Consider the following 25105-nt stretch of genomic DNA (forward strand, 5'->3'; position numbering starts at 1 on the left):
TCACCAGGAGATTCAGTGGTTATGCAGAGCTCATCCTGGCTACACAGAGATGGGAATGTTGACCATGAGTTGCAGGGGTTATGCAGAGCACACCCTGGCCACACAGAGATGGGAATGTTGACCAGGAGCAGGGGTTAGAAAGAGCACACCCTGGCCACACAGAGATGGGAATGTTGACCAGGAGCAGGGGTTATGCAGAGCACATCCTGGCCACACAGAGATGGGAATGTTGACCAGGAGCAGGGGTTATACGGTGCACATCGTGGCCACACAGAGAAGGGAATGTTGACCAGGAGATGCAGGGGTTATGCAGAGCACACCCTGGCTACACAGAGATGGGAATGTTGACCAAGAGTTGCAGGGGTTATACAGAGCACACACTGGCTACACAGAGTTGGGAATGTTGACCAGTAGCAGGGGTTATGCAGAGCCCTTCCTGGCCACACAGAGATGGGAATGTTAACCAGGAGCTTCAGGGGTTATTCAGAGCACATCGTGGCCACACAGAGATGCGAATGTTGAACAGGAGATGCAGGGGTTATACAGAGCACACCCTGGCCACACACAGATGGGAATGTTGACATGGCGCTGCAGTGGTTATACAGAGCACACCCTTGCCACACAGAGAAGGGAATGTTGACCAGGAGCAGGGTTTATACAGAGCACACCCTGGCCACACACAGATGGGAATGTTGACCAGGAGCTGCAGGGGTTATACAGAGCACATCGTGGCCACACAGAGATGGGAATGTTGACCAGGAGATGCAGGGGTTATGCAGAGAACATCCTGGCCACACAGAGATGGGAATGTTGACCATGAGCTGCTGGAGTTAGACAGAGCACATCCTGGCCACACAAAGATGCGAATGTTGACCAGGAGCTGCAGGGGTTATACAGAGCATACCTGACCACACACAGATGGGAATGTTGACCAGGAGCTGCTGGGGTTAGACAGAGCACACCCTGGCCACACAGTATGGGAATGTTGACCAGGAGCAGGGGTATACAGAGCACACCCTGGCCACACGGAGATGGGAATGTTGACCAGGAGCTGCTGGGGTTATACAGATCACACCCTGGCCACACAGAGATGGGAATGTTGAACAGGAGATGCAGGGGTTATACAGAGCACAACCTGGCCACACAGAGATGGGAATGTTGACCAGGAGCAGGGGTTATGCAGAGCACACCCTCGCCACACAGATGGGAATGTTGACCAGGAGCTGCAGGGGTTATACAGAGCACACCCTGGCCACACAGAGATGGGAATGTTGACCAGGAGATGCAGGGGTTATACAGAGCACACCCTGGCCACACACAGATGGGAATGTTGACCAGGAGCTGCTGGGGTTATACAGAGCACACCCTGGACACATAGAGAATGGAATGTTGACCAGGAGCTGCAGGGGTTATACAGAGCACACCCTGGCCACACACAGATGGGAATGTTGACCAGGAGCTGCTGGGGTTAGACAGAGCATACCCTGGCCACACAGAGATGGGAATGTTGACCAGGAGCAGGGGTTATGCAGAGCACATCCTGGCCACATAGAGATGGGAATGTTGACCAGGAGCAGGGGTTGTACGGTGCACATCGTGGCCACACAGAGAAGGGAATGTTGACCAGGAGCAGGGTTTATACAAAGCACACCCTGGCCACACAGAGATGGGAATGTTCACCAGGAGATGCAGTGGTTATGCAGAGCTCATCCTGGCTACACAGAGATGGGAATGTTGACCATGAGTTGCAGGGGTTATGCAGAGCACACCCTGGCCACACAGAGATGGGAATGTTGACCAGGAGCAGGGGTTATGCAGAGCATATCCTGGCCACACAGAGATGGGAATGTTGACCAGGAGCTGCAGGGGTTATACAGAGCACATCGTGGCCACACAGAGATGCGAATGTTGACCAGGAGATGCAGGGGTTATACAGAGCACACCCTGGCCACACACAGATGGGAATGTTGACCAGGCGCTGCAGGGGTTATACAGAGCACACCCTGGCCACACAGAGAAGGGAATGTTGACCAGGAGCAGGGTTTATACAGAGCACACCCTGGCCACACACAGATGGGAATGTTGACCATGAGCTGCTGGAGTTAGACAGAGCACATCCTGGCCACACAGAGATGCGAATGTTGACCAGGAGCTGCAGGGGTTATACAGAGCATACCTGGCCACACACAGATGGGAATGTTGACCAGGAGCTGCTGGGGTTAGACAGAGCACACCCTGGCCACACAGTATGGGAATGTTGACCAGGAGCAGGGGTATACAGAGCACACCCTGGCCACACGGAGATGGGAATGTTGACCAGGAGCTGCTGGGGTTATACAGAGCACATCCTGGCCACACAGAGATGGGAATGTTGACCAGGAGATGCAGGGGTGATACAGAGCACACCTTGGCCACACACAGATGGGAATGTTGACCAAGACCTGCAGGGGTTATACAGAGCACACCCTGGCCACACACAGATGGGAATGTTGACCAGGAGATGCAGGGGTTATACAGAGCACACCCTGGCCACACAGTATGGGAATGTTGACCAGGAGCAGGGGTTATACAGAGCACACTCTGACCACACAGAGATGGGAATGTTGACCAGGAGCAGGGTTTATACAGAGCACACCCTGGCCACACAGAGATGGGAATGTTGACCAGGAGATGCAGGGGTTATACAGAGCACACCTTGGCCACACACAGATGGGAATGTTGACCATGAGCTGCAGGGGTTATACAGAGCACAACCTGGCCACACAGAGATGGGAATGTTGACCAGGAGCAGGGGTTATGCAGAGCACACCCTCGCCACACAGATGGGAATGTTGACCAGGAGCTGCAGGGGTTATACAGAGCACACCCTGGCCACACACAGATGGGAATGTTGACCAGGAGCTGCTGGTGTTATACAGAGCACACCCTGGACACACAGAGATTGGAATGTTGACCAGGAGCTGCAGGGGTTATACAGAGCACACCCTGGCCACACACAGATGGGAATGTTGACCAGGAGCTGCTGGGGTTAGACAGAGCACACCCTGGCCACACAGAGATGGGAATGTTGACCAGGAGCAGGGGTTATGCAGAGCACATCCTGGCCACATAGAGATGGGAATGTTGACCAGGAGCAGGGGTTGTACGGTGCACATCGTTGCCACACAGAGAAGGGAATGTTGACCAGGAGCAGGGTTTATACAAAGCACACCCTGGCCACACAGAGATGGGTATGTTCACCAGGAGATGCAGTGGTTATGCAGAGCTCATCCTGGCTACACAGAGATGGGAATGTTGACCATGAGTTGCAGGGGTTATGCAGAGCACACCCTGGCCACACAGAGATGGGAATGTTGACCAGGAGCAGGGGTTATGCAGAGCACATCCTGGCCACACAGAGATGGGAATGTTGACCAGGAGCTGCAGGGGTTATACAGAGCACATCCTGGCCACACAGAGATGGGAATGTTGACCAGGAGCAGGGGTTATACAGAGCACATCGTGGCCACACCGAAATGCGAATGATGACCAGGAGATGCAGGGGTTATACAGAGCACACCCTGGCCACACAGAGAAGGGAATGTTGACCAGGAGCAGGGTTTATACAGAGCACACCCTGGCCACACACAGATGGGAATGTTGACCAGGAGCTGCAGGGGTTATACAGAGCACACCCTGGCCACACAGAGATGGGAATGTTGACCAGGAGATGAAGGGGTTATGCAGAGAACATCCTGGCCACACAGAGATGGGAATGTTGACCATGAGCTGCTGGAGTTAGACAGAGCACATCCTGGCCACACAGAGATGCGAATGTTGACCAGGAGATGCAGGGGTTATACAGAGCACATTTTGGCCACACAGAGATGGGAATGTTGACCAGGAGATGCAGGGGTTATACAGAGCACACCTTGGCCACACACAGATGGGAATGTTGACCAGGAGCTGCTGGGGTTAGACAGAGCACACCCTGGCCACACAGAATTGGGAATGTTGACCAGGAGCTGCAGGGGTTATACAGAGCACACCCTGGCCACACAGAGATGGGAATGTTGACCAGGAGCTGCTGGGGTTATACAGAGCACACCCTTGACACACAGAGATGGGAATGTTGACCAGGAGATGCATGGGTTATGCAGAGCACATCCTGGCCACACAGAGATGGGACTGTTGACCATGAGCTGCAGGGATAATACAGAGCACACCCTGGCCACACAGAGATGGGAATGTTGACCAGGAGCTGCAGGGGTAATACAGAGCACACCCTGGCCACACAGAGATGGGAATGTTGACCAGGAGCTGCAGGGTTTATACAGAGCACACCCTGGCCACACACAGATGGGAATGTTGACCAGGAGCTGCTGGGGTTAGAAAGAGCACACCCTGGCCACACAGAGATGGGAATGTTGACCAGGAGCAGGGGTTATGCAGAGCACATCCTGGCCACACAGAGATGGGAATGTTGACCAGGAGCTGCAGGGTTATACAGAGCACATCGTGTCCACACAGAGGTGTGAATGTTGACCAAGAGATGCAGGGGTTATACAGAGCACACCCTGGCCACACACAGATGGAAATGTTGACCAGGAGCTGCTGGGGTTAGACAGAGCACTCCCTGGCCACACAGAGATGGGAATGTTGACCAGGAGCAGGGGTATACAGAGCACATCCTGGCCACACAGATGGGAATGTTGACCTGTAGCTTCAGGGGTTATACAGAGCACACCCTGGCCACACAGAGATGGGAATGTTGACCAGGAGCAGGGTTTATACAGAGCACACCCTAGCCACACAGAGATGGGAATGTTGACCAGGAGATGTCGGGGTTATGCAGAGCATATCCTGGCCACACAGAGCTGGGAATGTTGACCATGAGCTGCAGGGGTTATACAGAGCACATCGTGGCCACACAGAGATGGGAATGTTGACCAGGAGATGCAGAGGTTATACAGAGCACACCCTGGCCACACACAGATGGGAATGTTGACCAGTAGCTGCAAGGGTTATACAGAGCACACCCTGGCCACACAGAGATGGGAATTTTGACCAGGATCAGGGGTTATGCAGAGCACACCCTGGCCACACACAGAGATGGGAATGTTGACCAGGAGCAGGGGTATACAGTGCACACCCTGGCCACACAGATGGGAATGTTGACCAGTAGCTGCTGTGGTGATACAGAGCACACCCTGGCCACACAGAGATGGGAATGTTGACCAGGAGCTGCAGGGGTTATACAGAGCACACTCTGACCTCTGTGCTGTATATAGTTAATCATTTCCTTCTCAATAATCCCAGGTAGCAGGAGTAAGGCAGTGTGGCCTCGGGAGCCCCCTTTTAAAAAGCTGTTTCAGTGACCTCTGTGCCTGTAAGTCGTTCGCATTTACTGCACAATAATCCCTGGGAGCAGGGGACAGGCAGTGTGGCCTCAGGAGCCCCCAATTAAAAAGCTGTTTCACAGACCTCTGTGCTGTATACAGTTAACCATTTACTGCTCAATAATCCCTGGGAGCAGGGTACAGGCAGTGTGGCCTCGGGAGCCCCCAATTAAAAAGCTGTTTCACAGACCTCTGTGCTGTATATAGTTAACCATTTACTGCTCAATAATCCCTGGGGGCAGTGGACAGGCAGTGTGGTCGGGAGCTCCCAATTAAAAAGCTGTTTCAGAGACCTCTGTGCTGTGTATAGTTAACCATTTACTTCTCAATAATCCCTGTGAACAGGGGACTATCAGTGTGGTCCGGTAGCCCCCAGTTAAAAAGCTGTTTCAGTGACCTCTGTGCTGTTTTTCATTAACCATTTCATTCTCAATAATCCCTGGGAGCAGGGGACAGGCAGTGTGTCTCCGGGAGCTCCCAATTAATAAGCTGTTTCAGAGACCTCTGTGCTGTATATAGTTAACCATTTACTGCTCAATAATCCCTGGGAGCAGGGAACAGGCAGTGTGGCCTCGGGAGCCCCCATTTAAAAAGCTGTTTCAGAGACCTCTGTTACTGTGTATAGTTAACCATTTACCTCATCTCAATTATCCCTGGGAGCAGGGAGCAGGCAGTGTGGCCACGGGAGCCCCCAATTAAAAAGCTGTTTCAGAGACCTCTTTGCTGAATATAGTTAACCATTTACTGCTCAATAATCCCTGGGAACAGGGGACAGGCAGTGTGGCCACGGGAGCCCCCAATTAAAAAGCTGTATCAGAGATCGCTGTGCTGTATATAGTTAACCATTTAGTGCTCAATAATCCGTGGGAGCAGGGGACAGGCAGTGTGGCCACGGGAGCCCCCAATTAAAAAGCTGTTTCAGTGACCTCTGCGCTGTACAAGGTTAACCATTTACTTCTCAATAATCCCTGGGAGCAGGGGGCAGGCAGTGTGGCTCCGGGAGCCCCCAATTAAAAAGCTGTTTCAGAGACCTCTGTGCTGTATATAGTGAACCATTTACTGTTCAATAATCACTGGGAGCAGGAGGCAGGCAGTGTGGCTCCGGGAGAACCCAATTAAAAAGCTGTTTCAATGACCTCTGTGCTGTGTATAGTTAACCATTTACTGCTCAATAATCCCTGTGAGCAGGGGGCAGGCAGTGTGGCCTCGGGAGCCCCCAATTAAAAAGCTGTTTCAGAGACCTCTGTGCTGTGTATAGTTAACCATTTACTTCTCAATAATCCCTGGTGGCAGGGGACAGGCAGTGTGGCCTCGAGATCTCCCCAGTTAAAAAGCTGTTTCAGAGACCTCTGTGCTGTATATAGTTAACCATTTACTGCTCAATAATCCCTGGTGGCAGTGGACAGTCAGTGTGGCCTCGGGATCTCCCCAGTTAAAAATGTGCTTCAGTGACCTCTGTGCTGTATATAGTTAACCATTTACTGCTCAATATTCCCTGGGAGTGATGAATGTGATATAAAATAGTTACTTTAGAGATATTAGTTACTGTAATGTAGAGATAGGCCAGTCCCATTCTGGTGAGTTCACAGACAAAGGATTTCAGACTGCATGGCAAAGCAAGGAGGAGGTGTGTCCACCAAAGGAGGAGAAAAGGATGCTGGGTAATAGGGGCCAGAGGAAGGGATTGGAAGTGAGCCAATCAGAATGTATGACCAGGTCAGGAGGGGTATAGGATGACCTATGGGAATCGTGTATGTGAAACTTGATACCATTTGAATTTATTTGCAGAAATCCCTTTGTCTCTTTGTTCATTCGCTTTCCGGGGTGTAGGAGACTGGATGTGTCCTACGGTTCTGTGAAATGAATCAGGCTTGCAAGCCAAATAAAATAACTAATGCTGTACCTGCAAATCCATCTCGACTTTTATTGAGGCCAGACTGACGGGTAAAGAAATTTGTATTTTGTCATTTGGTGCCGGAAACCCGGGATTTCTCAAGACGGTTCTGACCAACCGCGAAATCAGAATTAGACTGGTTATGAACAGGGAGAGTTGGAAGAAGGGGCCCACAATGTATAGCTGGAAAATGACCGCGCATTGCTTTTTCCCCTCTTCTTATCGTCTGATTAGTCTGGTCACTCGCGGTTGGTACGGAGAGATCGTCTCGACGAAATAATATGTCAGTCTGGGGATTAGAAAATTAAACTGATGGGATGTCATAATTGATAGTTCAGTTTTGGGTTAATTGTGTTGTTGACGACTGATGTGACTTCAGCAGATGGGGGTTCAGTTAAATAAGTGTTTTTAAATCTGAAGATGGTTCAACTCCATGTGTGAGTTCTGATTCGGCTTGGGTTAGGTTTTGGGTTGATGGGACATCTAAAACGATGATTCAATTCCATGTAAGTGTTTTTAAGGCTGATGGGACTTCAGTAGATGAAGGTTCAGTTAAGTAAGTGTTCTTAAGGCTGATGGGACTTCAGTAGATGAAGGTTCAGTTCAGTGTTTTTAAATCTGAAGATGATTCAATTCCATGTGTGAGTGTTTTAAATCAATAATTGATTAAGCTAAAATTGTATCCTTGGACTGTGGTGGCGAAAAACGCAGTTCTGAGGACTAGTTGAGATTGTGGGGAATTGCTTGGATAAATTTCAAGACAAAGAACATCCATAGAGCTGGATGCTGCATGTTGGTTGAAGCAGAAGTCTCTCAAAGGTTTAACAGCAGCAGCCAAAGTTAAAGACGACAGACAGTGCTTCTCACTCAGGCCTTGAGATAACAGCAGCAGCCTGTAGTGTAATCGGATACCTTTCCTTTGAGTCAGTGAACTCCAGCAAAGTTACGTTTTGAATTAGTTAAAGGAAACCAGTGGGTTTCTCCACCTCTTTGATAAAAGTTATTATTTTCGAAAGCAATTGATTGAAATTGCCAGAATCTTAAGTTTTACTTACTTGAAATAATGTTTATCTCATTTTATTTGTGAATTAACAGAAACTTAAAGAAACTCACTGACACCATTTTAAAAAGTGTAAATCTGGAGATGACAGTTGACTTTGCCCCGATATACATCACCGCAGCTAACTGCTCCCTCATTGATAGCAGCCAACATTTTTGAGAATGTAAGAAAAACTTGTGAAAAGAAAAATTGTTAAGATAAAGAATTAATTAAGTTGCAAATGTTATACAAGTTTGTGTTAAGCAAATCGTAAATTTAGTTCTGAGTTGAGATCAGAGCTAAGCTTGCAAGTTGCAGTAATTCAATTTGAATTTTCAAACATTTTAAGTTTTAAAAGAACACTGTTAGAACCTTTTCAATCATTTTGCCAAGGAGCAAAAAATTGCCATTGGTTATAGATAAGCAAATAAAAATATATATATATAATTAAAAAAAGAAAGAGCCAAAGTATGAAAGCTAAAGCGTTAATTAGATTATGGAGACAATATTGTCACGAGGAAAGAGATAGGATCATGTTATCAAGTTGGCAGGACAATGCCCTTAAAATGGGAATTCCAATTAGTGAACAGGGTAACAAAAAAACATTGCAGGTCTTGAAAAAGGAATGTGCATTCAAAAAACGCGCAAGTAGAGACAGGAAAGGCTCGGGTCAAACAAAAGATGGGCTACATAGTTCAATGGCTGGCCTTGAATTGACAGAAAATGTCCAATTTGATAATTTGAAAATGTCAGGATAGTAAGGAGGGCTGTTGTCGGCTGCAAAGAGACATAGATAGGATGCAGAGCTGGGCTGAGAAGTGGCAGATGGAGTTTAAACCTGAAAAGTGTGAAGGTTGTCCATTTTGGAAGGACAAATATGAATGCGGAATACAGGGTTAACGGTAGAGTTCTTGGCAATGTGGAGGAGCAGAGAGATCTTGGGGTCTATGTTCATACATCTTTGAAAGTTGCCACTCAAGTGGATAGAGCTGTGAAGAAGGGCTATGGTGTGCTCGCGTTCATTAACAGAGGGATTGAATTTAAGAGCCGTGAGGTGACGATGCAGCTGTACAAAACTTTGGTAAGGCCACATTTGGAGTACTGTGTACAGTTCTGGTCACCTCATTTTAGGAAGGATGTGGAAGCTTTGGAAAAGGTGCAAAGGAGATTCACCAGGATGTTACCTGGAATGGAGAGTAGGTCTTATGAGGAAAGGTTGAGGGTGCTAGGCCTTTTCTCATTAGAACGGAGAAGGATGAGGGGCGACTTGATAGAGGTTTATAAGATGCTCAGGGGAACAGATAGAGTAGACAGTCAGAGACTTTTTCCCCGGGTGGAATAAACCATTACAAGGGGACATAAATTTAAGGTGAAAGGTGGAAGATATAGGAGGGTTATCAGAGGTAGGTTCTTTACCCAGAGAGTAGTGGGGGCATGGAATGCACTGCCTGTAGAAGTAGTTGAGTAGGAAACATTAGGGACCTTCAAGCAGCTATTGGATAGGTACATGGATTACGGTAAAATTATATAGTGTAGATTTATTAGTTCTTAAGGGCAGCACGGTAGCATTGTGGATAGCACAATTGCTTCACAGCTCCAGGGTCCCAGATTCGATTCCGGCTTGGGTCACTGTCTGTGCGGAGTCTGCACGCCCTCCCCGTGCCTGCGTGGGTTTCCTCCGGGTGCTCCGATTTCCTCTCACAGTCCAAAGATGTGCAGGGTAGGTGGATTGGCCATGATAAATTGCCCTTAGTGTCCAAAATTGCCCTTGGTGTTGGGTGGAGGTGTTGAGTTTGGGTGGGGTGCTCTTTCCAAGAGCCGGTGCAGACTCAAAGGGCCGAATGGCCTCCTTCTGCACTGTAAATTCAATGATAATCTATGATTAATCTAGGACAAAGGTTCGGCACAACATCGTGGGCCGAAGGGCCTGTTCTGTGCTGTATTTTCTCTGTTCTATGTTCTATGTCAGCAAAGGATTTCGACTGCACCTGTAGCATTGTCTGCACTAATTCCAGAACCGCCAGAGTAGAATAATTTATATCCAGTCACTGCTCCCCAGATCCCAATCATGCCAGTCACTCCAGCCCTTTTGGTTGATAGCGTGGGTCCCGATTTACCATCTTCACGATCAGTGGGGGAGGAGGAGCTCTGTTCCACAAGCCCAGTTAGCTCTAGGACCCGATCTCGGACAGCGAGAGAAGGGCTTGATCCTAACCAGAAACAATTAAGCATACCACTTAAATCCCTTCAGACCAAGGGGAAACAGCAAATTGAGAACAAAGGGAGATGCCAGGATTGAAAGAGAAAGAACTCCCTCTAGTGACAGGGAGGGACGTCGAAGTCTTGGAAGAACCAGAGGAAATAGCTAGAGTGCCCCCTGGTGAGACTCGGAGACAGTTGCCGATTAGGAAGATACCAATCACCTGAATTATGCTAGCCACGCCGCACTTCAGCAAGCCCATGCATTAGACGACGATAGACGGACACAAATCCTGAATGCGTTGAATAGCACATTTCAAAAGCCCATAAATCTTTCTGCTATCTTAGACCTCAAACCTAAGAAGATTGAAGAGCCAGAGGAATTTCTGGAACGTTTTAATGAAATCTACAGTGGGCATTCTGGCGACTTGCCATATCAAAATGGTCAGAATTCCCCTCAATATTGTGCTATGTCAATGCATTGCCTACCACCTTCCGTGGCTACTGCTGTGAAATGTAATAACATTAATTGGACAGAGAACGACCTTTCTCAGATGGCAAGGGCAGTCAGATTTTATTGGAAGGAGGGTGTAGGCCAGGAAGGAGGCTCAGTTACAAAGATTAAGACTGAGTATGTAATGAAAAAGAATGATCTGCGACCCCAACAAGCGGCAGAAATGGTAGCTTACCAGCTGGAGCCCCAATATTGTGACTTTGGGTGGGTGGATCAGCGAGGGGGAGGATATCAAACCCACCCAAAGGGACCCTCAGTTCCTTTTTATGGCCCACCGTATGCACCAACAGCTTTACAAACGCCGCCCCCTCTGAGGGGCCATTGGTCTACTGGGAGAAGAGGACGGGGCAGATATAGAGGGAGCAATGCATGTTTTAATTGCGGCCGTGCAGATCACTGGCAACAGGAATGCCCCTTTAAAAGACAGGCAGCAGAAGGAGGGGGTACCCACCAAGGGGAGGACAGACGAGATACACTGACTTCTCCTAGGCAAACCCTTTCCCAACACAGGATTGACTAGCTAATTTAGTCATAAGGACTCTCCAATCGGACAGGGAACCTATTATCTCTCTGCAGATAGGAGATTAACATCACTCATTTGTAATCGACACTGGAGCAGCCATGTCTTCTGTGCAATCAGAACATCGACTACCACTATCCGACCACACGCAGCAATTGTCGGGGTTCCAAGGACAGGTGTGTGAGTATCCTATTTCTGAACCTGTGACAGTCACTTACGAGAATAAGTCTACAGATCATCAGTTTGTAGTGACTACTGGATTGGACTGTAACTTGTTGGCCCGAGATTTACTGTGTATTTTCCAGCTACAGCTAGAGTGCGGAGACGAGGGGGTAATGGTTAAATCATGGAGGATGAGGCAACAGTGCTATATTTCTATCACCCCCCCCCAGTGGTGGACGTTAGACATTGAACATTCACTGCATCACGTTACCCTGGCCTATGACAGAACCGGACAAAACAGGGAGTTGGAGGACAAATACCGGCCATTAATTGGGACCGAATGGCCAGTCAAGGTTACAGCCAAGGTCACGGGAAAAGAAGGTACAGCCGATTTTGTTACAATACCACCACATTTATGGCCACAGTCAGCTTCGGTAAGCCCTCATATTACACGTCAGGTCCACGACCAGTACCATGCCAGGGATCTGGGGCCTATGGTAAGGAGGGTAGTGGATCATTCGGATCCAACAGAGTACGCACTTCAAGTCACGCCAGACGTCACTGCCATAAAATATTTTGAGGTCCCTGAAACGATTAACACTCGACTGCAGCCCCGTCTATGGACAAATTAATCCGAGAGCTGTTGCAACAGGGTACTTTGGTCCCTTACCAATCAGAATGTAACACCCCCATACTTGCTGTGCCTAAACCAGCCAAGCCAGACCAGTACCGATTAGTACAGGATTTACGTTCAATCAATGCCATCGCACAGCCGTTACATGCTCTCACTCTCCAACAGGATATTACGGTGTATAGCTCCCACTCGGTAATCGCACTGCTGAGGCAACTGCAGACTCAGCATCTTACCGCAGCTCGTCAGAATAGGTATGAGATATACCTTTTGAACAATCCACGTCTGACATTTAAATACTGTACCACTATCAAAGAACAAACAAAGAACAAAGAAATGTACAGCACAGGAACAGGCCCTTCGGCCCTCCAAGCCCGTGCCGACCATACTGCCCGACTAAACTACAATCTTCTACACTTCCTGGGTCCGTATCCTTCTATTCCCATCCTATTCATATATTTGTCAAGATGCCCCTTAAATGTCACTATCGTCCCTGCTTCCACTACCTCCTCCGGTAGTGAGTTCCAGGCACCCACTACCCTCTGCGTAAAAAACTTGCCTCGTACATCTACTCTAAACTTTGCCCCTCTCACCTTAAACCTATGCCCCCTAGTAATTGACCCCTCTACCCTGGGGAAAAGCCTCTGACTATCCACTCTGTCTATGCCCCTCATAATTTTGTATACCTCTATCAGGTCGCCCCTCAACCTCCTTCGTTCCAGTGAGAACAAACCGAGTTTATTCAATCGCTCCTCATAGCTTATGCCCTCCATACCAGGCAACATTCTGGTAAATCTCTTCTGCACCCTCTCTAAAGCCTCCACATCCTTCTGGTAGTGTGGCGACCAGAATTGAACACTATACTCCAAGTGTGGCCTAACTAAGGTTCTATACAGCTGCAACATGACTTGCCAATTCTTATACTCAATGCCCCGGCCAATGAAGGCAAGCATGCCGTATGCCTTCTTGACTACCTTCTCCACCTGTGTAGCCCCTTTCAATGACCTGTGGACCTGTACTCCTAGATCTCTTTGACTTTCAATACTCTTGAGGGTTCTACCATTCACTGTATATTCCCTACCTGCATTAGCCCTTCCAAAATGCATTACCTCACATTTGTCCAGGTTAAACTCCATCTGCCATCTCTCCGCCCAAGTCTCCAGACAATCTAAATCCTGCTGTATCCTCAGACAGTCCTCATCGCTATCCGCAATTCCACCAACCTTTGTGTCGTCTGCAAACTTACTAATCAGACCAGTTACATTTTCCTCCAAATCATTTATATATACTACAAAGAGCAAAGGTCCCAGCACTGATCCCTGTGGAACACCACTGGTCACAGCCCTCCAATTAGAAAAGCATCCCTCCATTGCTACCCTCTGCCTTCTATGGCCTAGCCAGTTCTGTATCCACCTTGCCAGTTCACCCCTGATCCCGTGTGACTTCACCTTTTGTACTAGTCTACCATGAGGGACCTTGTCAAAGGTCTTACTGAAGTCCATATAGACAACATCTACTGCCCTACCTGCATCAATCATCCTAGTGACCTCCTCGAAAAACTCTATCAAGTTAGTGAGACACGACCTCCCCTTCACAAAACCGTGCTGCCTCTCACTAATACGTCCATTTGCTTCCAAATGGGAGTAGATCCTGTCTCGAAGAATTCTCTCCACTAATTTCCCTACCACTGAAGTAAGGCTCACCGGCCTGTAGTTCCCGGGATTATCCCTGCCACCCTTCTTAAACAGAGGAACAACATTGGCTATTCTCCAGTCCTCCGGGACATCCCCTGAAGACAGCGAGGATCCAAAGATTTCTGTCAAGGCCTCAGCAATTTCCTCTCCAGCCTCCTTCAGTATTCTGGGGTAGATCCCATCAGGCCCTGGGGACTTATCTACCTTAATATTTTTTAAGACACCCAACACCTCGTCTTTTTGGATCACAATGTGACCCAGGCTATCTACACCCCCTTCTCCAGACTCAACATCTACCAATTCCTTCTCTTTGGTGAATACTGATGCAAAGTATTCATTTAGTACCTCGCCCATTTCCTCTGGCTCCACACATAGATTCCCTTGCCTATCCTTCAGTGGGCCAACCCTTTCCCTGGCTACCCTCTTGCTTTTTATGTACGTGTAAAAAGCCTTGGGATTTTCCTTAACCCTATTTGCCAATGACTTTTCATGACCCCTTCTAGCCCTCCTGACTCCCTGCTTAAGTTCCTTCCTACTTTCCTTATATGCCACACAGGCTTTGTCTGTTCCCAGCCTTTTAGCCCTGACAAATGCCTCCTTTTTCTTTTTGACGAGGCCTACAATATCATTCGTCATCCAAGGTTCCCGAAAATTGCCGTATTTATCTTTCTTCCTCACAGGAACATGCCTGTCCTGTATTCCTATCAACTGACACTTGAAAGCCTCCCACATGTCAGATGTTGATTTGCCCTCAAACATCCGCCCCCAATCTATGTTCTTCAGTTCCCGCCTAATATTGTTATAATTAGCCTTCCCCCAATTTAGCACATTCATCCTCGGACCACTCTTATCCTTGTCCACCAGTACTTTAAAACTTACTGAATTGTGGTCACTGTTACCGAAATGCTCCCCTACTGAAACATCTACCACCTGGCCGGGCTCATTCCCCAATACCAGGTCCAGTACCGCCTCTTCCCTAGTTGGACTGTTTACATATTGTTTTAAGAAGCCCTCCTGGATGCTCCTTACAAACTCTGCCCCGTCTAAGCCCCTGGCACTAAGTGAGTCCCAGTCAATATTGGGGAAGTTGAAGTCTCCCATCACCACAACCCTGTTGTTTTTACTCTTTTCCAAAATCTGTCTACCTATCTGCTCCTCTATCTCCCGCTGGCTGTTGGGAGGCCTGTCGTATACCCCCAACATTGTGACTGCACCCTTCTTATTCCTGATCTCTACCCATATAGCCTCACTGCCCTCTGAGGTGTCCTCTCGCTGTATAGCTGTGATACTCTCCTGAACAAGTAGCGCAACTCCGCCTCCTCTTTTACATCCCCCTCTATCCCGCCTGAAACATCTAAATCCTGGAACGTTTAGCTGCCAATCCTGCCCTTCCCTCAACCAGGTCTCTGTAATGGCAACAACATCATAGTTCCAAGTAGTAATCCAAGCTCTAAGTTCATCTGCCTTACCCGTAATGCTCCTTGCATTAAAACATATGCACTTCAGGCCACCAGACCCGCTGTGTTCAGCAACTTCTCCCCGTCTGCTCTGCCTCAGAGCCACACTGTCCCTATTCCCTAGTTCTCCCTCAACGCTCTCACCTTCTGACCTATTGCTCCCGTGCCCACCCCCCTGCCATACTAGTTTAAACCCTCCCGTGTGACACTAGCAAATCTCGCGGCCAGGATATTTATGCCTCTCCGGTTTAGATGCAACCCGTCCATCTTATACAGGTCACACCTGCCCCGGAAGAGCTCCCAGTGGTCCAGATAACAGAAACCCTCCCTCCTACACCAGCTGTTTAGCCACGTGTTTGTCTGCTCTATCTTCCTATTTCTAGCCTCACTGGCACGTGGCGCAGGGAGTAATCCCGAGATTACAACCCTCGAGGTCCTGTCTTTTAACTTTCTGCCTAGCTCCCTGAACTCCTGCTGCAGGACCTCATGCCCCTTCCTGCCTATATCAATCCAGCCTGTTTTCTTAGTGTCCCCCTGTCCATGAAGACGCACCTGGCCACGACTTTGTAGCCTTGATTCAGGAAACTACCACAATAAGGGACGATTTGCGTGATATTTCGTCAGAACAACCTGACATGATTATGTGTGGTCAAATATCCCACCGGGGTTTAGTTAATGACTTAGTGCAGGCCCTCCTTATGCCCGCGCAGATTTTCGTCATTAAATGCGCTGCCCACACAAATGGTAAGACCCCAGTTGACGTTGGTAATGAACAAGCAGGTTGTGCAGCGCGGACAGCCGCGCAAATTCAGCAAGAGATGGTGCCTAAAATGTTAAGTAAGACTAAACGATCTACTATAAATATGTCTGCTTCTGACAAGTCAATGCCAACCATCCAAGACGTCATAAGGTTACAGGAGGACGCTCCTGAGAGTGATAAACAAATGTGGAAACGGTTAGGTTGTACATATGATTCTGTTTCCTCTTTATGGACCACGCCTGCACATCAGACTTGTATGTCTGATGTGCTGGCTTTATGGGTCATTGAATGTGTACACTTTGCAACTCATTGTGGGGCTCGGGGGACTAGTGATTTGTTGCTGGACACTTGGTGGCACCCTGAAATGCAGGGGTTGGCCCAAAGTATCAGTAATCGGTGTTTGATTTGTCAGCAATATAACACCGGAAAAGGTATCCCTTGTGGGATGGGGCAAACCCTGTTGCCCAGTGGTCCCTTTGAGACGCTCCAAATGGATTACATTGAGTTGGAAAGGTGTCAATGTTATAAATATGTTTTGGTCATTGTGGATGTGTTCAGCAGATGGGTTGAGGCGTATCCGACTACCGATAATAAAGCTGCTACTTTGGTTAAAGTTCTGATGCGGGAAATCATTCCCCGGTACAGTATACCAGCTCAGTTGAGTTCTGATAACGGGCCTCATTTTCTTGGATAGATTAACCTGCCTCCCTTCCCCAGTGCTATTTTACAGGTGTGGAGCATGATGGGGTGGCTACGCACCATCTGTGTGATATTCGGCCTCACCTCGCTTGGAGTGTTATTGGCGACGAACATGGAAAAGGGAAATATTATCTACATTTGTAACCCCAACCAATCTACGAGGACATTTTGTTTATGCAGAGGTGATGTTCTTCGCTGCCCCCATATACGAGGTCATGGTATCGACTCATGGAAGGTCGTCAAATTTAAGGAGAATGCAGGAGTCATGAAGCAATTGCACCGGTCCCGGCGATGGGAAGGGAACATTATATGGACATTGCCTTGTTTTTGGAGTACATGTAAATTTGATTTTGGATGTGTTAAGATTGGTGCAATAAAGGTAACATCAGACCGTCAGGAGAAGGTAGGAAGAGGTTGTGAGAGAGAGAGAGGGACTAGAGAGAAAGGACGGGGCGTGTGAGAAAGGAAGTACAGCTTGAACGTAGGTTATCAGGAGATACACTTAATTTAGTTAAAGACCACACTGAGGAAAACCCGGGAAGTATGAATCTCTTCTATCAGATTTACCACCGCTTGTATGGCCAGGGACGGGTTGTCTGCTAGCCGAACCCCGCAGCGGTGTCTAGGTTATTTTCTGTTTCACCGCTTTGGGGCACTCCCCAAACGGTGGGTCATTGTCAGCATTCCGAGCCACTGCCCGAGCAAGTCTCTTCCTTACGATCCGGATTCAGCACCACCAGCTATTTGCCTTCCCCTTCCTCGGGATAATTCCCATTCACAGTACGATAGGCTGCGACGGTGGAGGGCGTACATACCTAGCCACTTCACTCCCAATAGGGATTCCCGGTCGTACGAGAATTGTTTCAGCAGTGAAGGATACGGCTGTTTGCTGGTCGAGGTGGAAACGAATATAATAGGTCTGTTCCCCACCTGTATGGACAGGAGGTGTCATATCACCCAGGCGTCTGGCCAATGCGTTTGTTACAACACCACTTGCGTTCCATTGAACGCTGGCCTCCAGCTCCTTTGTGGCTGGGCGAATGTCTCTCATATCACTGTTGGGACTAGGGCTTTCCGCATTGCTAGGCGGCCCGAATGGGCGTTCCAAAGCTGGATAAACTGGGCTACTGGGGGATCCTTACGCAACCGATATACTGATTGTGATGCTCACCTGTACACGGAACAAGGATACTACTTTAATTTAAAAAAATGGTACAGCAACTAATGTTTTGTCACCCCCATTTCCCCGCCAAATTGCTATTGGGACTCTAGTCCCTACCACAGTCCCCTGCCCCTCGGCGTGGATGCTGCATAATCAGTTAGCACGCCGGGCAGTCTCTGCTGAATTCTGCGAGAATGGAAAAAACCTCAGTTTCTCACGCCCAACCGGGGCCACTCAGCCGGGTGGGGAATTCGGAGCATCTTGGCACTGGGAGGTGTGCGGGGTTCCTTGGCTGTCAGCGACAGGAATTATTTTATTTGTGGCCTTACCATCTTGGGAAATGAAACCTTGGGAGCCCTTGGGGCAATAACCAAGGTGTTGTCTCAGCTACGGTTGTTTGCAATGCAGAACCGGTATGCTCTTGACTATCTTCTGGCCCGTGAGGGTGGGGTATGCGCCATAGTACAGGGCAAGTGTATCATGGGTGTTCAAGACTAAACCGCTAACATCACTAAATTTATGGATCGCATACGGGATCACCTGGATGGAATGCAGGATCCTGGCACTTGGGGTAACTGGGGATTTGGAGGTTGGAAGGAAAGGTTGATAAATATGGCCATGTATATAGCAGTGGCTATTGGCTGCATCTTTGTGGGCCCAGCTATCCTTAAATGTGTGATGGGAAGAATGCGGGGTGCACTGGAACAGATCAACGCTCCTAAAATCTTGGCTGTCAAAATCCATGAGGGTGCAGCAGATGAAGGGGGGCTACGCCAGGAATTGGAAATGCAGCGACGGATCTTTTTAGATGAGGGACCGTAGCTATGGATTGGATAGTTCGGTTATCATGGAATGATAAAAGGAGGGAATGACGAATGTGATATAAAATAGTTACTTTAGAGATATTAGTTACTGTAATGTAGAGATAGGCCAGTCTCATTCTGGTGAGTTCACAGACAAAGGATTTCAGACCGCATGGCAAAGCAAGGAGGAGGTGTGTCCACCAAAGGAGGAGAAAAGGATGCTGGGTAATAGGGGCCAGAGGAAGGGATTGGAAGTGAGCCAATCAGAATGTATGACCAGGTCAGGAGGGGTATAGGATGACCTATGGGAATCGTGTCTGTGAAACTTGATACCATTTGAATTTATTTACAGAAATCCCTTTGTCTCTTTGTTCATTCGCTTTCCGGGGTGTAGGAGACTGGATGTGTCCTATGGTTCTGTGAAATGAATCAGGCTTGCAAGCCAAATAAAATAACTAATGCTGTACCTGCAAATCCATCTCGACTTTTATTGAGGCCAGACTGACGGGTAAAGAAATTTGTATTTTGTCAGGAGCAGAGGTCAGGCAGCGTGGCTCCGGGAGCCCCCAATTAAAAAGCTGTTCCAGAGACCTCTGTGCTGTATATAGTTAAGCATTTACTGCTCAATAATCCCTGGGAGCAGGGTACAGGCAGTGTAGATAAGGGAGCCCCCTATTATAAAGCTATTTCAGAGAACTCTGTATTGTATAAAGTTAACCATTTAATGCTCAATAATCCATGGAAGCAGGGGTCAGGCAGTGTGCCCTTGGGAGCACCCAATTAAAAAGTAGTTTCAGTGACCTCTGTGCTGTATATAGTTAACCATTTACTGCTCAATAATCCCTGGGAGCAGGGAACAGGGAGTGTGGCCTCGGGAGCCCCCAATTAAAACGCTGTTTCAGAGACCTCTGTGCTGTAGAAAGTTAACCATTTACTTCCTCTCAATAATCCCTGTGAGCAGGGGACAGGCAGTGTGGCCTTGGGAGCCCTCAATTAAAAAGCTGTTTCAGATACATGTGTGCTGTATATAGTTAACCATTTACTGCTCAATAATCCCTGGGAGCAGGGGACAGGCAGTGTGGCCTCGGGAGCCCCCAATTAAAAAGCTGTTTCAGATACTCTGTGCTGTATATAGTTAACCATTTACTGCGCAATAATCCCTGGGAGCAGGGGTCAGGCAGTGTGGCCTCGGGAGCCCCCAATTAAAAAGCTGTTTCAGAGACCTCTGTGCTGTATATAGTTAACCATTTACTGCTCAATAATCCCTGGGAGCAAGGGTCAGGCAGTGTGGCCTCGGGAGCACCCAATTAAAAAGCTGTTTCAGAGACCTCTGTGCTGTATATAGTTAACCATTTACTGCTCAATAATCCCTGGGAGCAGGGGTCAGGCAGTGTGGCCTCGGGAGCACCCAATTAAAAAGCTGTTTCAGAGACCTCTGCGCCTGTATATATTTAACCATTTACTGCTCAATAATAACTGGGAGCAGGGGACAGGCAGTGTGGCCTCGGGAGCCCCCAATTAAAACGCTGTTTCAGAGACCTCTGTGCTGTATACAGTTAACCATTTACTGCTCAATAATCCCTGGGAGCAGGGGACAGGCAGTTTGGCCTCTGGAGTCCCCAATGAAAAATCTCTTTCAGGGAACGCTGCGCCTATGTAGAGTTAACCATTTACTACTCAATAATCCCTGGGAGCAGGGGACAGGCAGTGTGGTATGGGAGGCGCCAATTGAAAAGCTGTTTCAGAGACATCTGTGCTGTACAAGGTTAACCATTTACTTCTCAATAATCACTGGGAGCAGGGGACAGGCATTATGGCCACGGGAGCCCCCAATTAAAAAGCTGTTTAAGAGACCTCTGTGCTGTATATAGTTAACCATTTGCTGCTCAATAATCCCTGGGAGCAGGGGTCAGGCAGTGTGGTCCGGGGGCCCCCAATTAAAAAGCTGTTTCAGAGACCTCTGTGCCTGTATATAGTTAACTATTTACTTCTGAATAATCCCTGGGAGCAGGGGACAGGCACCGTGGCCTCGGGAGCCCCCAATTAAAAAGCTGTTTCAGAGACCTCTGTGCTGTATATAGTTAATCATTTACTGCTCAATAATTCCTGGGAGCAGGGGACAGGCACCGTGGTCTCGGAAGCCCCCAAATTAAAAAGCTGTTTCAGAGACCTCTGTGCTCTACATAGTTAACCATTTACTGCTCCATAATCCCTGGGAGCAGGGGACAGGCAGTGTGGCCTCGGGAGCCCCCAATAAAAAAGCTGTTTCAGAGACCTCTGTGCTGTATATAGTTAACCATTTACTGCTCAATAATTCCTGGGAGCAGGGGACAGGCAGTGTGGCCTCGGGAGCCCCCAATAAAAAAGATGTTTCAGAGACCTCTGTGCATATAGTTAACCATTTACTGCTCAATAATTCCTGGGAACAGGGGACAGGCAGTGTTGTCCGGGGGCCCCCAATTAAAAAGCTGATTTAGAGACCTCTGTGCTGGATATAGTTAACCATTTACTGCTCAATAATCCCTGGGAGCAGGGGTCAGGCAGCGTGGCCTCGGGAGCCCCCAATTAAAAAGCTGTTTCAGAGACCTCTGCTCCTGTATATATTTAACCATGTACTGCTCAATAATCCCTGGGAGCAGGGGACAGGCAGTTTGGCCTCGGGAGTCCCCAATGAAAAATCTCTTTCAGGGAACGCTGTGCCTATGTAGAGTTAACCATTTACTACTCAATAATCCCTGGGAGCAGGGGACAGGCAGTGTGGTATGGGAGGCGCCAATTGAAAAGCTGTTTCAGAGACATCTGTGCTGTACAAGGTTAACCATTTACTTCTCAATAATCCCTGGGATCAGGGGACAGGCAGTGTGGCCACGGGAGCCCCCAATTAAAAAGCTGTTTCAGAGACCTCTGTGCTGTATATAGTTAACCATTTACATCTCAATAATCCCTGGGAGCAGGGGACAGGCAATGAGCCTCGGGAGCCCCCAGTTAAAAAGCTGTTTCAGTGACCTCTGTGCTGTATATTGTTAACCATTTAGTGCTCAATGATCCCTAGGAGCAGGGGTCAGGCAGTGTGGCTCCGGGAGCCCCCAATTAAAAGGCTGTTTCAGAGACATCTGTGCTATATATAGTTAACCATTTACTGCTCAATAATCCCTGGGAGCAGGGGTCAGGCAGTGTGGCCTCGGGAGCTTCCAATTAAAATCTGTTTCAACAAAGAACAAAGAACAAAGAAATGTACAGCACAGGAACAGGCCCTTCGGCCCTCCAAGCCCGTGCCGACCATACTGCCCGACTAAACTACAATCTTCCACACTTCCTGGGTCCGTATCCTTCTATTCCCATCCTATTCATATATTTGTCAAGATGCCCCTTAAATATCCCTATCGTCCCTGCTTCCACTACCTCCTCCGGTAGTGAGTTCCAGGCACCCACTACCCTCTGCGTAAAAAACTTGCCTCGTACATCTACTCTAAACCTTGCCCCTCTCACCTTAAACCTATGCCCCCTTGTAATTGACCCCTCTACCCTGGGGAAACGCCTCTGACTATCCACTCTGTCTATGCCCCTCATAATTTTGTATACCTCTATCAGGTCGCCCCTCAACCTCCTTCGTTCCAGTGAGAACAAACCGAGTTTATTCAATCGCTCCTCATAGCTTATGCCCTCCATACCAAGCAACATTCTGGTAAATCTCTTCTGCACCCTCTCTAAAGCCTCCACATCCTTCTGGTAGTGTGGCGACCAGAATTGAACACTATACTCCAAGTGTGGCCTAACTAAGGTTCTATACAGCTGCAACATGACTTGCCAATTCTTATACTCAATGCCCCGGCCAATGAAGGCAAGCATGCCGTATGCCTTCTTGACTACCTTCTCCACCTGTGTAGCCCCTTTCAGTGATCTGTGGACCTGTACTCCTAGATCTCTTTGACTTTCAATACTCTTGAGGGTTCTACCATTCACTGTATATTCCCTACCTGCATTAGCCCTTCCAAAATGCATTACCTCACATTTGTCTGGATTAAACTCCATCTGCTATCTCTCCGCCCAAGTCTCCAGACAATCTAAATCCTGCTGTATCCTCAGACAGTCCTCATCGCTATCCGCAATTCCACCAACCTTTGTGTCGTCTGCAAACTTACTAATCAGACCAGTCACATTTTCCTCCAAATCATTTATATATACTACAAAGAGCAAAGGTCCCAGCACTGATCCCTGTGGAACACCACTGGTCACAGCCCTCCAATTAGAAAAGCATCCCTCCATTGCTACACTCTGCCTTCTATGGCCTAGCCAGTTCTGTATCCACCTTGCCAGTTCACCCCTGATCCCGTGTGACTTCACCTTTTGTACGAGTCTACCATGAGGGACCTTGTCAAAGGCCTTACTGAAGTCCATATAGACAACATCTACTGCCCTACCTGCATCAATCATCTTAGTGACCTCCTCGAAAAACTCTATCAAGTTAGTGAGACACGACCTCCCCTTCACAAAACCATGCTGCCTCTCACTAATACGTCCATTTGCTTCCAAATGGGAGTAGATCCTGTCTCGAAGAATTCTCTCCAGTAATTTCCCTACCACTGAAGTAAGGCTCACCGGCCTGTAGTTCCCGGGATTATCCTTGCTACCCTTCTTAAACAGAGGAACAACATTGGCTATTCTCCAGTCCTCCGGGACATCCCCTGAAGACAGCGAGGATCCAAAGATTTCTGTCAAGGCCTCAGCAATTTCCTCTCCAGCCTCCTTCAGTATTCTGGGGTAGATCCCATCAGGCCCTGGGGACTTATCTACCTTAATATTTTTTAAGACACCCAACACCTCGTCTTTTTGGATCACAATGTGACCCAGGCTATCTACACCCCCTTCTCCAGACTCAACATCTACCAATTCCTTCTCTTTGGTGAATACTGATGCAAAGTATTCATTTAGTACCTCGCCCATTTCCTCTGGCTCCACACATAGATTCCCTTGCCTATCCTTCAGTGGGCCAACCCTTTCCCTGGCTACCCTCTTGCTTTTTATGTACGTGTAAAAAGCCTTGGGATTTTCCTTAACCCTATTTGCCAATGACTTTTCATGACCCCTTCTAGCCCTCCTGACTCCTTGCTTAAGTTCCTTCCTACTTTCCTTATATGCCACACAGGCTTCGTCTGTTCCCAGCCTTTTAGCCCTGACAAATGCCTCCTTTTTCTTTTTGACGAGGCCTACAATATCACTCGTCATCCAAGGTTCCCGAAACTTGCCGTATTTATCTTTCTTCCTCACAGGAACATGCCTGTCCTGTATTCCTTTCAACTGACACTTGAAAGCCTCCCACATGTCAGATGTTGATTTGCATTCAAACATCCGCCCCCAATCTATGTTCTTCAGTTCCCGCCTAATATTGTTATAATTAGCCTTCCCCCAATTTAGCACATTCATCCTCGGACCACTCTTATCCTTGTCCACCAGTACTTTAAAACTTACTGAATTGTGGTCACTGTTACTGAAATGCTCCCCTACTGAAACATCTACCACCTGGCCGGGCTCATTCCCCAATACCAGGTCCAGTACTGCCCCTTCCCTAGTTGGACTGTTTACATATTGTTTTAAGAAGCCCTCCTGGATGCTCCTTACAAACTCCGCCCCGTCTAAGCCCCTGGCACTAAGTGAGTCCCAGTCAATATTGGGGAAGTTGAAGTCTCCCATCACCACAACCCTGTTGTTTTTACTCTTTTCCAAAATCTGTCTACCTATCTGCTCCTCTATCTCCCGCTGGCTGTTGGGAGGCCTGTAGTTTACCCCCAACATTGTGACTGCACCCTTCTTATTCCTGATCTCTACCCATATAGCCTCACTGCCCTCTGAGGTGTCCTCTCGCAGTATAGCTGTGATATTCTCCCGAACAAGTAGCGCAACTCCGCCTCCACTTTTACATCCCCCTCTATCCCGCCTGAAACATCTAAATCCTGGAACGTTTAGCTGCCAATCCTGCCCTTCCCTCAACCAGGTCTCTGTAATGGCAAGAACATCATAGTTCCAAGTAGTAATCCAAGCTCTAAGTTCATCTGCCTTACCCGTAATGCTCCTTGCATTAAAACATATGCACTTCAGGCCACCAGACCCGCTGTGTTCAGCAACTTCTCCCCGTCTGCTCTGTCTCAGAGCCACACTGTCCCTATTCCCTAGTTCTCCCTCAATGCTCTCACCT

This window comes from Scyliorhinus torazame, chromosome 23, assembly GCF_047496885.1.
Source record: "Scyliorhinus torazame isolate Kashiwa2021f chromosome 23, sScyTor2.1, whole genome shotgun sequence".
Classification (NCBI taxonomy): domain Eukaryota; kingdom Metazoa; phylum Chordata; class Chondrichthyes; order Carcharhiniformes; family Scyliorhinidae; genus Scyliorhinus; species Scyliorhinus torazame.